Source organism: Ptiloglossa arizonensis, chromosome 8, assembly GCF_051014685.1.
Source record: "Ptiloglossa arizonensis isolate GNS036 chromosome 8, iyPtiAriz1_principal, whole genome shotgun sequence".
NCBI classification, from domain to species: Eukaryota; Metazoa; Arthropoda; class Insecta; order Hymenoptera; family Colletidae; genus Ptiloglossa; species Ptiloglossa arizonensis.
In genome coordinates, this window is record NC_135055.1 from 12,453,613 (window position 1) to 12,465,947 (window position 12,335).

The 12,335-nt window shown below is 38.6% G+C and overlaps 1 protein-coding gene across 4 annotated transcripts in view; it reads left to right on the plus strand.

Moving 5' to 3' along the window:
* Positions 1-12,335, plus strand: part of Mamo (zinc finger protein 628-like) — a 131,821-nt gene that overhangs the window by 70,422 nt on the left and 49,064 nt on the right. The window lies entirely within an intron of this gene.

Here is a 12,335-nt window from a genome sequence, read left to right on the forward strand (position 1 = left end):
AGGTAGATCGCGATGAATGGACGAACCGGAGTGGATCTTTCCAGATGTTGTCAAAGAAATATTGTTTCTCGCAAGGGAGAGTGAGCATGCGTGCCATTGGATGCCGTCTTAGCGAGTTTTCGATCCAAGTGATCGATCGCACCGCGCCAACGGGGAAACGAACCATCGAATATCGTTCGGGAACGTTTTCCCACGGTGAAATATCTCCGAGGGTCTTTCACGGGAATCGCGAGGCCGTGTTACTCGGTACGCGGTAGCTTTTACCCAATTCCTATCACGGCGTCGACGCAAACACGGTATCGAGAGCGCGTGTCGAGCACGCTGAAACGCATCATAGACAGCCAGGCCGGCGCATATATTTAACGGCGGTTCGGTAGGCCGCTCAGACAGTGCAATAACTAAACCGAGACGCAGTTCAACTCTCTTCTAGCCGAATTGTATATTTAAACGACTCCCCCATTATGGTCGGGGGAGCACGATCCTCGGTGACGGCAGTTCGCTCCCCGAGGATCGTCCTATTCTATAATTTATTTATTTCTGTCGTGTACAACTACTTCGCGTGACAATTTTAGCCAGTAAGGACGGTAGAGGTCCAACGATCTTCGAACGGTCGACGTTCGGATATCGTAGACCGTCTTACCTGGTACTGTCGGTGTCCCGCGGGTAAAATGGCGAATAGTTTTCGTTCGCGCGAATCTGTGACGCTTCTGATAGGCCGTACCTAAGTTTTCAGGGGGTCGATCGTTGAACAGAGCTGCCGGGCTGTGCGCGGCGTGGAACAGTTCCTTCTTCTTCGTCCTCGGGACAGGATGTCGAACGCCTGTTTATTTTCATAGACCGCCTCTATTCGGTTCGAACGCGCATTGGCAAACGAATATATCGACCTTCCTTTAAACGTTTCGCGAAGCCAAGAAACAGGGGACCGAACGTGACGTTAGCTACGCTCCCACACGCGCACGCTTATTCTGGGAACACGAGAGTGCAACGTAATCCTGTAAACAAGATATCCCTTGTATTCGTGGGCCGACTCCTTCCGTCGAAGATTCATCGAGGTATGAGAAGCAAAACTATTTAACTATGTAGAACTTTGAGAATTTGTTTCGACGTTGCTTGACCTTGACCTTAGAATACTAGTGTGTCCATCAACACGTAGCCGTCAACACCTTTTTTACCGTGACCGATACCCCATGGACGGAGTACACTCTTTCCTTGAACCAGAAATTTCGTTCCTTTGTCGTCAACGAGTTACGATTGTTGGTCAAAATTTCACGTTTATTGATCAATGACCGGAACCGCGTTCGTTCGTTTCGAAAGTCTCGCAGAGAGTGCAATGCACTTTTCTACGTTTTCGGGGCACGTGAGAATTTCCACGAGTATGGTAAAGAAGGTGTTACTAATTGTACTTACATTTCTTGCAGATACTAGTATAAATGCCATAAAAGATCCGTGACTCGGGACGGGGAACTATCGCGACTTTGAATTGACGCATCAAGGGATTTGTTAAAAATTTGAAAAACTCGGGTGAGCTTTAGGAACGATCGCAACGATTGGGAAACGATTTATTTATTTGTGTTTAACAAACGTGCGAAGAAATACACCGTAACAATAATTTATCGAAACTAGTTTACGTACCATCGCAATACACGAGAGTGTATCTCGTGAGAATGAGATTCGTTAATTTCATTCGTTCGATGAAAATATTACAGTGTCGTTTAATACTTTCCAATCGATGTTTCGCGATCTTCTCACTCGAATTACGAAACTCTCCTCTTTTGATCATATATGTTTCTTGGAATATCAAATCCATCGATAATATTCCGTACGAGCTTGCAATAATTCTTCTTTCCAATTTGAGGTAAATTTTGTTATTTAAGAACGAGGTTGCTGGAATACGACCACACGGTGTATTCGACCATCGTCGCGTAAACGTTGTCCACGTCGCGTTATAATTTTATAATCCATGCGTGTGAATACGTGCACGCGTGTCGATGTACGTACAATAGATGCATTACAAAGTCAGCGTTGCACTTCGGTCGGTTGTAATACGCGATGACCTCGCGTTTCTCATGGACGTTCAAGTGATACGAGAACCAGTATACGGACCACACGATTCCTTTTTCCCTATTAGTTCGGATAAGAGGATTAGCGTGTACGCGCGTGTTAAAATATTCAGAGATACTCATCTCGGAAATTCGAGATTCAAGACGTCGTACGCGGTATATCGTTTCTTGACCGTTTTCCTCGCGATGGAAACGCTCGTGCAACCGCGACAAGCAAAGTCCATACGTATTCGCGTTTAACATTTTATCTAAGAGTTATCTGACATTTTTAAATTTAATTGGCCGTTACAGGGTGCCAATGCGTCACGATATCGAGAGGTGTACACTTTAACGTGAAATTTTTTACATTTTATCGGGCCAATTACGCTTTGTTCAATAACCATCGTGAGTGGCTACACGTGGTGAAAGTTTACAGTAGAAAAAGCCGATCATTTTTACCGTTTCAAGTGGACGAAATTTTTAACTATTATTTTTCTCCAAATTTTCTTAGACGACACTGTCCGCATTGTGGAATTTGATTCAATCGTGTTCGTACGATGGGATTCGGTTAAACTGTATTCGGATAATGAAGGTTTTACCGTGCTAGGTATTAATTTCAAATTTGTAAGAACTGTTGCACACAAGACTTTTAAATTAAACATTTCCAACTGTAATAATAATAATAATCATTTAATCCAAAAGTGACCTGATAGTTTCAAAAAACACTCCATGAAAATAAAGGGTTAAAATTCCCAGTTCATTTTGTCGAGCCAATACAAACTGCAGTGGAAATCGTAGTGCAACAAAAATTTGGGTGATTCGTTATGTAAAAAAGAATCAAAACTTTTAATTACTTTTATTTCAATTAAGCTATTTTCATCGATCTTGGTAGAATTATTTTTTTACTCGTTGAATATAAAGGATTATTTAAAGAACAACCACTTTTAAATTCGAACTTTTATTAAATACAATAAATGATATAATTGATCACTTCAAAAATACTAATACGTATTATGTGTGCGTTTAGTTTTTCAATTTACTTTGAATATTGCAAAATGACTTTAGCTACTACAGTAGCGAATAAATATTCGTAATAAAGTTTCCCCGTGATACAATAGGTTCGTATCGTTGCAAAGTCGATGAGAGTCATGGACCAACATCAGTTACAATTGTTGTTTACTATGTACGATGCAAATTTTATTTCATTGTATATTTTATTCAACGATGTTATTTGGTATATACATCGAGGAGAAAAAGACACAAGTTGGATTACACGAAAAGATGACAGGGTAAAAAAAAAAACGAAATGGAAGGATAAGGTTTTATGCTTTATTGTTTACAACCTAACTCTAAATTCGTTCGTGAAGAAGTTTGAATTGTTAAACCTGGAGATCAACGCATTAAGAGTACTAGACATTTGAGTTATTCATATTTTTCTACATGAAACATTTCCTTTCGCGACCCTCTCGGATTGTAAGGCACACCCCTAAGGGTCGTGCTCCCTACTTTGAAAAACACTGCTTCAAAGTGTAATTCGAGAAACCAAGCCGTAGTCGAGTACACGCGTACTCGATGAATTTCCAGAATTAATTTTCTCAGAAACCGAGCCTGGTACGAAAACATATCATTCGATATTTTCGATTTACTTTTACATAAAAAATCATCTCTCTTTTGGTTATACTACGAATCGCCCTATCCGGATACAATTCTTAGAGGAAGACCTACCCAAGTGTGATGCTTATTTTATCCTGCGTTTTTACATAACAATAGTGCTTAAAATATTGAACCTAATACGTAATTTTCAGCGTAGACGATTAACTGGTTTAGTGATATTTAACCTTGGAGTTTCGATATTCGTGAGCTGCGTGTCGTAACTTTCGATAAACAGAACAAACATATGTTTAATTATAATGCTTAATACGAACTTTAATACGTCACCGATAAACGTTCGTTATAGAAAAAAAAAGAAAACTAAATGTATTTCTATTATCTAAGATTTTACGAAGCTCTGAAAAAATTTATCTTTAAATATCTCGCAAACTATTAACCATCTACACCTAAAACATATACGATTAACTTCTGTGCCTCGTGCACTATCACCGTGCAAAAGCTCGTTAAGTTCCGAGCTTTACACTTGGGTACATCAGTTCTGTGAGAACTTAAAGCACTCGTCGATCGTCGCAGAAAAATATCTCGCAAACTATTAATCATCTACACCTAAAACACATACGATTAACTTCTGTGCCTCGTGCACTATCACCGTGCAAAAGCTCGTTAAGTTCCGAGCTTTACACTTGGGTACATCAGTTCTGTACTGAACTTAAAGAACTTAAAGTACTCATCGATCGTCGCAGAAAAATATCTCGCAAACTATTAATCATCCACACCTAAAACATATACGATTAACTTCTGTGCCTCGTGCACTATCACCGTGCAAAAGCTCGTTAAGTTCCGAGCTTTACACTTGGATACATCAATTCTCTACTAAACTTAAAGCACTCGTCGATCGTCGCAAACTATTGACTATTTTGTGTCTCGTGCACTATCACCGTGCAAAAGCTCGTTAAGTTCTGAGCTTTACACTTGGGTACATCAGTTCTGTACTGAACTTAAAGAACTTAAAGCACTCATCGATCATCGCAGGAAAATATCTCACAAACTATTAATCATCTACACCTAAAACACATACGATTAACTTCTGTGCCTCGTGCACTATCACTGTGCAAAAGCTCGTTAAGTTCCGAGCTTTACACTTGGATACATCAATTCTCTACTAAACTTGAAGCACTCGTCGATCGTCGCAAACTATTGACTATTTCGTGTCTCGTGCACTATCGCCGTGCAAAAGCTCGTTAAGTTCTGAGCTTTACACTTGGGTACATCAGTTCTGTACTGAACTTAAAACACTTAAAGCACTCATCGATCATCGCAGGAAAATATCTCGCAAACTATTAATCATCTACACCTAAAACACATACGATTAACTTCTGTGCCTCGTGCACTATCACCGTGCAAAAGCTCGTTAAGTTCTGAGCTTTACACTTGGATACATCAATTCTCTACTAAACTTGAAGCACTCGTCGATCGTCGCAAACTATTGACTATTTCGTGTCTCGTGCACTATCGCCGTGCAAAAGCTCGTTAAGTTCCGAGCTTTACACTTGGATACATCGCGTCTGGGAGGACACGAGGCACTCGGCGATCCTCGGAGGGAAACGGTCAGACGCAGGGCGAAGGGCTCGAAATCGGCACTCGAATCGACTTGGCTCGGTACGCGATCGCGACTGTAGCTGCGCGTTCACCGGGACAAACCTCTTTTTTTTTTTCTCCTCGTTGTTCCCGCACGAGCCGAGCGCATTGTATATTTAATCGCCGGTTGCTTTCCGCCTCCTTCTCGGGAGAGACCCTCGCGAGCGGAGTCGCTCGAAATCGATCGATCTCTGAAATATTCATCGTGTTCCGTGCGGAGGCCCGTAGCTGCACCGAAGGAATCGGCCGCGGGACCTCCCGCCCCTATCGATTAATCGATAGTCGAGCCCATCGCGCACGATTTCGGCCTCGTTCGCGACAAAACGTGAATATTAATCCGCTGCCGGCGCCTTCGCTAGGTCGAACGCGAACGCGTACTGCTTTTCACCGGGATCCTTCTCTTAACCCTGATGCGTTCCTCGGGTCTTTCACGACCCGTCGGATCCTCGCGATGCATCCTTTCTACAGAGTTCAAGTTTTCACAACGATAAATGCAACCGAACGCTCGTCTCTTCCCTTCGGTTCTCTCGTTGTATTATTTTCAGTTGAAAATATCGGTTTTGTAAATTCGAGACACTTTCTTTCGGAAGAACACTTTTAGGTGAAACGATCTCTCCTTCGATATCGGTTCCTTTTTCTTTCGTTTCGGACTTCCCGATAGCCAAGGATTGGAGAACTTGATGTTTGATTATAATTTATTTATGGGTGGTTATTTTCTTTTTTTTATGCAACGAGTTATGTCTAGTTGCGTTTAATTTGGCTAGATCGATATTTATTTTTGAATAGATGTAGTAGATTGAAAATTCAGTGTGTCTATAATTTAGGAAATATTTCTTCGAAAAAAATTGTGTTTAATCTTTGAGGGGTGTATAAAATATTTTGTACACTTTTGACTGAACTTTCAGTCTTCTTCTGAGAAAATCATCTGGAAATTTAAGAAACATCCAACGCGTGTATCAGATGCACTTACGCGTGGAATATAAATTATTCGACCATGGTCCTGGAAATAAGAAAATAAAAAACAACTGAAAGTATGAACACAAATTGTGCAAGAAAGAAAAAAGAACTGACGCAATCGTTTGTACCGGAAACATTCTAAGAAATATATTAAATATTTTATTCGGTACGACTGAGTAACGTTTCGTCGTCGATCGTGAAAATTTTCTACAATGTTAACAATTGGTCCAAGTGTTCGAAGAGTGTTCTTCAAAAATTGGTCAACGTCGATAATCTTCTCGAAAAACTCATAAAAATTACTCACAGTTTGCAATCGGACGATAATTCACATTTTTGTCTCCGATGAAAAGAAAATCAGTTTGTTCTTTTAAGTTCTTCCATCTAATATAATATTCAAAACCTATCAGACGATCGTATTCGGGCCGATTCGAGTTTGTTTATGGCAAAAGCCGAATATCAATCCACTGAGGGTGTCTTCACGAAGTCAGACCCGAACACGTTTTACTTTACGTCGGATCGTTCTTAAATACTTTCCTTCGAATTTCTTTAATTCGACCCGCAGCTCGCGTTCCTTTTTCTTCTGTTTCGGATTTCCGGGCAGCCAGGCTCGATTCTAGAAGGGATTAGCGAACTTCCAGCTTGCCAACTCGGAGCAATTCGCCTCCCCTTTTACGATTGGTTTGGCGTAGGGCTGGTTCGCTCTGTCGTTCTGTTTTTTTCCACGATTTTCATCGAGCTTTGAAGCATCGACCCTTTCGTTCTGAGAGTTGTTCAATGATTGATACGGCGTGGAAATTGTGCCACATCCAGAACGTGATCGCAAAATTTAACAAATCGCGTACACGTGATCGTCTTCGGCTGAATTTCGTTCGATGAAATTGCAGCCCGATTGTTAACAATTACGAAAAGTAACGAGCCTCAACTATTTTCAACCGCTCGGATAATAAACGAAATATTACAGAATCCATTCGCGTTCAAGAAGGGAAATTGTTTAATCCGTTGACAAACGAAGGTTAATTTTTCTCGTTTAAATTTTCTCCGCTTACAATTGTTACAAATACGCGTGTATAATATTTGTATATTAATAAATTAAGAAGTGACGAGGTAAAAATTTCGATTGCGATTCAGTTCTCTAAAATAATATTCTCTAACGGTATTTTTTTAACCAGTTTTGCAAAGACTGTATTATTAATACTAAAACAATTCTTATTCGTTACCGGGTGTTTGATAAATCTATCATGGTATAAACATTGGAGAATAACAGCTGGAACAATTAAATTCTTTACGAAGTGAACAAAGAAACAAACGTGTATAATTTCAGACGCGACTCGATGAAAATTCCAAATTTTCAATCAAAATCATCCAGAATAATTCCACTGGAATGTAAACGTACACATATATACAAAACACAATTTTCATTTTCATTTTCTTGGAGCAAAAGAAGGTAATATGAAGTTTCCGTACTTACGATAACATACGATCGCTAGAATTTGATAAAACAATTGTCGTCGCAGAATTTGTAGAGTACAAAACTCTTTTCCAAATTTAATTTTCTTCTCGAGATTCTAATATGTGTGCTACGATATCTGACAAGCATCGGTGAACTCGATCGGTGAAAAACGTGAACGCGAATGGTCTCTCGAATAATCGATATCGTATCTCTTCGCGGATTTGTAACTTCTCGAAATCCAAGTTGAAAATAATTGTTATCGTCGCGGCCAATATTCCACGCGTTCGGATGGTCGCTTCTCGGATTCGACCATTATCGTACAACAGGTCTAAGTTTCTACGCGAATATTTACTTCGTTTCACCTTACGATTTCGACAATTTCTAATCGGTCGAACAACTCAAACTGACGTTGAATCGTGCGTGATACGTTCGACTCGATCGTGTTTTAATTCTACGTTCCGGGGGTAACGAACTCGATGTGCGAGTATCTGGAAAAGAATCGAATTCGATCGATTCGACGCGAAACGTTCTACCGGTTAATAATAAGTGTCGATAAAACGTCGACGACGATTCTAGATAAGGTGGAACAGAAAACACGAACGGTTGAGGGATGCCTCGTTATTTGAAAAAAACTGCCTTTACTTATGCGAAGTACTTAATTCCAGATGACGGAGTCGTTTGATTCTCGTTTCTCCCGTGAGACTACTAATTTATTTTCCGTTACTTATTAATCTATACCAATTCGTTACTATGTTCCCGACGTTACGTACTTTTTTTTCGTTCCACTTGTTCGATAATCGTTCTCGTTTTCCTTATCGGAGGATTTTCTCGATAATCTTGAACATCTCTCAAATATAATCACTCATCGTGGTAGTTCGAGCAAATAATTTATCGAGACTTCCTCGAACCCAGGTTTTGGGTCTTCGGTACGCAAGAAATTGATGAATCTGAACAAAATGTTTGAAATAAATAAGAAAAGTGTGTATTTTTATCGATACAAGAGTTTCCGTGAAGTTATATTGATCTTGATATTTAATTTCTGCAACAATTTTTTTAATGCATATTTCCAAAAGGTTCTGTACGAATTTGTAATTTCTCGTGTAGTTATATGCTTTATATTTATAATATTTTCTGGTGTACTCGAAGCTCGGTATCATAAGTATTCTAATAGATTACTCGCTCGGACTAATATGATGAATAATTATAATTATTATAAATTGTTATCCGGAAGTTAAACTTGGGATTTTCTGTCATCGAAATAGCAACTATCGAAACGCGAAATAATAAAATTCTTAGAAAAATAATGAGAATATAGTAGAACCTTTCATTATCCGAACTAATCAGAGGACTAAATGACTAAACAAGTAATATACATAAAGGAATAATTTTCTTAATGTCTAGGTGTCATTTTGTTTGAAAAATTGCATAAATTTTGTTCACTCGATTAATTGGGTGGAATTATATTTTTCTCGTCTTTCGAACCATCTAAGTTCTTTCTCGAATGTTACGAATGTTTCGAAAATTGTTCATGAACGCATTTCGAATTTTAATAATCGTAGACTTTTCGATAACACGATTCCTGATTATGGCACTCCTAAGAATTTACGTTTGAATTATGATTTATTTCTACAGAGTAACAAATAACATTGAAGCATTTCGTGGCGTGCAGTACTCGCAAAAATAAACAAAGAATATTTGAATAACCAGTCGCAAAGAAACTGTAACGAAGATACAGGCTGTTCTTCGTTAACGCTAAGTTGCAAATTATGAACCATCGAGTTTGATTTCAGTTGACAAAAAAGATCCACGAAGTGAAATTAAACGAATTAATGTCACCAAATGAATTACGTTTGCACGGAGAATTTACAGAAGAGGCACATACCTATTCTACGATTTCAAATTTGAGTTGAATTTGGGTAGAATTGTACTACGTGAAACTTTGAAGCAAAATTCTAGGTTAAATAACAAACATCATACAGCTGTATCTCGTTTTCGCACCGTAATTGTACAGTTATCTCTATTTCTAGGCATCGTACTCGTAATGCAACAGTTTATATTTTATGCAACCGTGGTGCAATAAAGACGTATACTTATTATTATTATCATTAAAGTAGAAGGTAGATACATAGAACACGTTTAAATGAGCAAATACCTGTCTTTACCTTGCCTTATCTTCGTCCAAATTGATTTACGGGTGCACGTGGACTGGACTTTTCTGTTTAATTTTGCGAGCGATGTATGTTTCCAAACTAAGGGTTTAAAGTCCGAACTGTTGTTAAATCTAGCAAAAAATTCCGTACGTACGATTTCTGTCTAAACGATTAATTAGAATCGTGTCTTGAGGAACGAGTAGCCAATTTCTCTCTCGATGTTAAGAACAGTTCTTTCTTCACTATGCTGCGAAACAGATAGTCAACTCGATAGTCTTCTTGAGCGTGATGCATCTTGATACTGAAATCGTTACATAATTTTTCCAAGTCATCGCCGGAGCAAAAATACGTTATGAATTCGACACGACCGTGTTATTTCCTTTGTGGAATTAGTAAAATGGGCAAATAATATACTTTATTGGCCGATATTTTCGTTACGTTGTCACTATCAGTAGACCAAACGTTCGAGCATTGAAAATTGCTATCTTATGTAGCGTACACCGGCTAAACGACGTAACGAGCGACAGTAATCATTTATGGCATGCTAGTGAAATTCTCTATACGGGAAAGCCTCACGCGAATGCGGACAGAACTTTCCAGTGGATCTAATAGATCACCCTGCACAATAATTAGCTCCACACGTGTCCGCTTTGATGTCATTATGTCTGTACACGCGTGTGCTGCAACTTGATAGTAAATTACGATCGAAATTTCGAGTGTCGGAGAAGTATGTTTCAATGTAGAATAGAACACGGTATAACCTCCATTATCCGAACTAATAAGTAGACACGGTTGTTCAGTTTGGTAAATTATTTTCGTAATAGAACACTTGCTCATCCTTAGAATACTTGTCGATTATTTGATACTCACTATCATGCAAGAGAAATAACAACAGTAGTGAAAAAATTGTATAAATGAGCGATTTTTCGTAGGTCTTAGAAATTTTCTTTACCTCTTCAGGGAAAAATTATTTTGTTCGAAAGAAATAAATATTCAAACTGATGTTTGATTGTAAGATCTAACAACATTGGAAGGATGTTATTATATTAAAATTTATTGATACAATATATAAATTATCAATTAAAAATTAGACACAATGCGTATACCAGTATTCCTGAAGAGATTAACACGTTAAATAATTTTTGCTTCTTTTCTAATTATTATGAATACTTGGAAGATTTCTATCGAAGACATTTCTTTTCTTTGATGTATCGTCCTATCATTTTAACGTCATTATTCGTACCAAATTCGCGTAATAATTAATTTTTCCGGCTATGGAAGAATATTTCTGCGCATTTTGGATTAATACATATTTTATCGGCACGTGTTTCGCGTATTCGGTCAGGAATCGTTTTCCTCGTTAAATTAGTCACTTTGAGTTACTACATATTTGATCGACAAGAGCTATTTTGTGATCTTTATAAATACCACTGGTTCGTGTATACTCGTCCTCGATTCGTTCGTACCGATAGATGATTCCGAAACTTTCCCAAATAAATTCCTTCTTCGACGAATGGAACTTTGAGATCGTTCGGGCTAAGTATAAACAAAGATAAGAAGTAGATCGAAATCACTTTGCCTGTTTTATTGGCTGCGTACAAGTGTCTCGGTCCGAAGATTTCGATAGAAAACATTCGAGATTTCTAACTTCCGGTAAGTGTTTAACCGCGATGTCGAATCGAGGGAATTACTAAAATTTTACTAATTCTCGCTCTAATGTAATATTACTAATATTTATCGAGGTATTTACTTTGGAAGAACACGTTCCACTCGGATCGTTTGTAGAACGTTCGAAGAGTAGAACGTCCCGGTAGATCGTTTTCTGCTCGGATGATCGAGGTTCTACCGTGAACTTTCACCGGCTCGATAGGCAGGTAGGCAGGTCTCTCGAATCGAGTTTAATTTTGCCAAACGAGAGCAACGCTCGCTCCGAGACGCGATAAATTCCGTTGTGGATCGTTCGATCTTGGAAAAAAACGAGAGAGAGAGAGAGAGAGAGAGAACAAGGGAAAAATAGAGAGTGAAAGAGAGAGAGAGAGAGAACGAGAGAAAAATAGAGAGTGAAAAAGAGAAACAGAGAGAGAACGAGAGAAAAATAGAGAGTGAAAAAGAGAAACAGAGAGAGAACGAGAGAAAAATAGAGAGTGAAAAAGAGAAACAGAGAGAGAACGAGAGAAAAATAGAGAGTGAAAAAGAGAAACAGAGAGAGAACGAGAGAACGAGAGAAAAATAGAGAGTGAAAAAGAGAAACAGAGAGAGAGAGAGAACGAGAGAAAAATAGAGAGTGAAAAAGAGAAACAGAGAGAGAACGAGAGAAAAATAGAGACTGAAAAATAGAGAGTGAAAAAGAGAAACAGAGAGAGAGAGAGAACGAGAGAAAAATATAAAGTGAAAAAGAGAAACAGAGAGAGAACGAGAGAAAAATAGAGAGTGAAAAAGAGAAACAGAGAGAGAACGAGAGAACGAGAGAAAAATAGAGAGTGAAAAAGA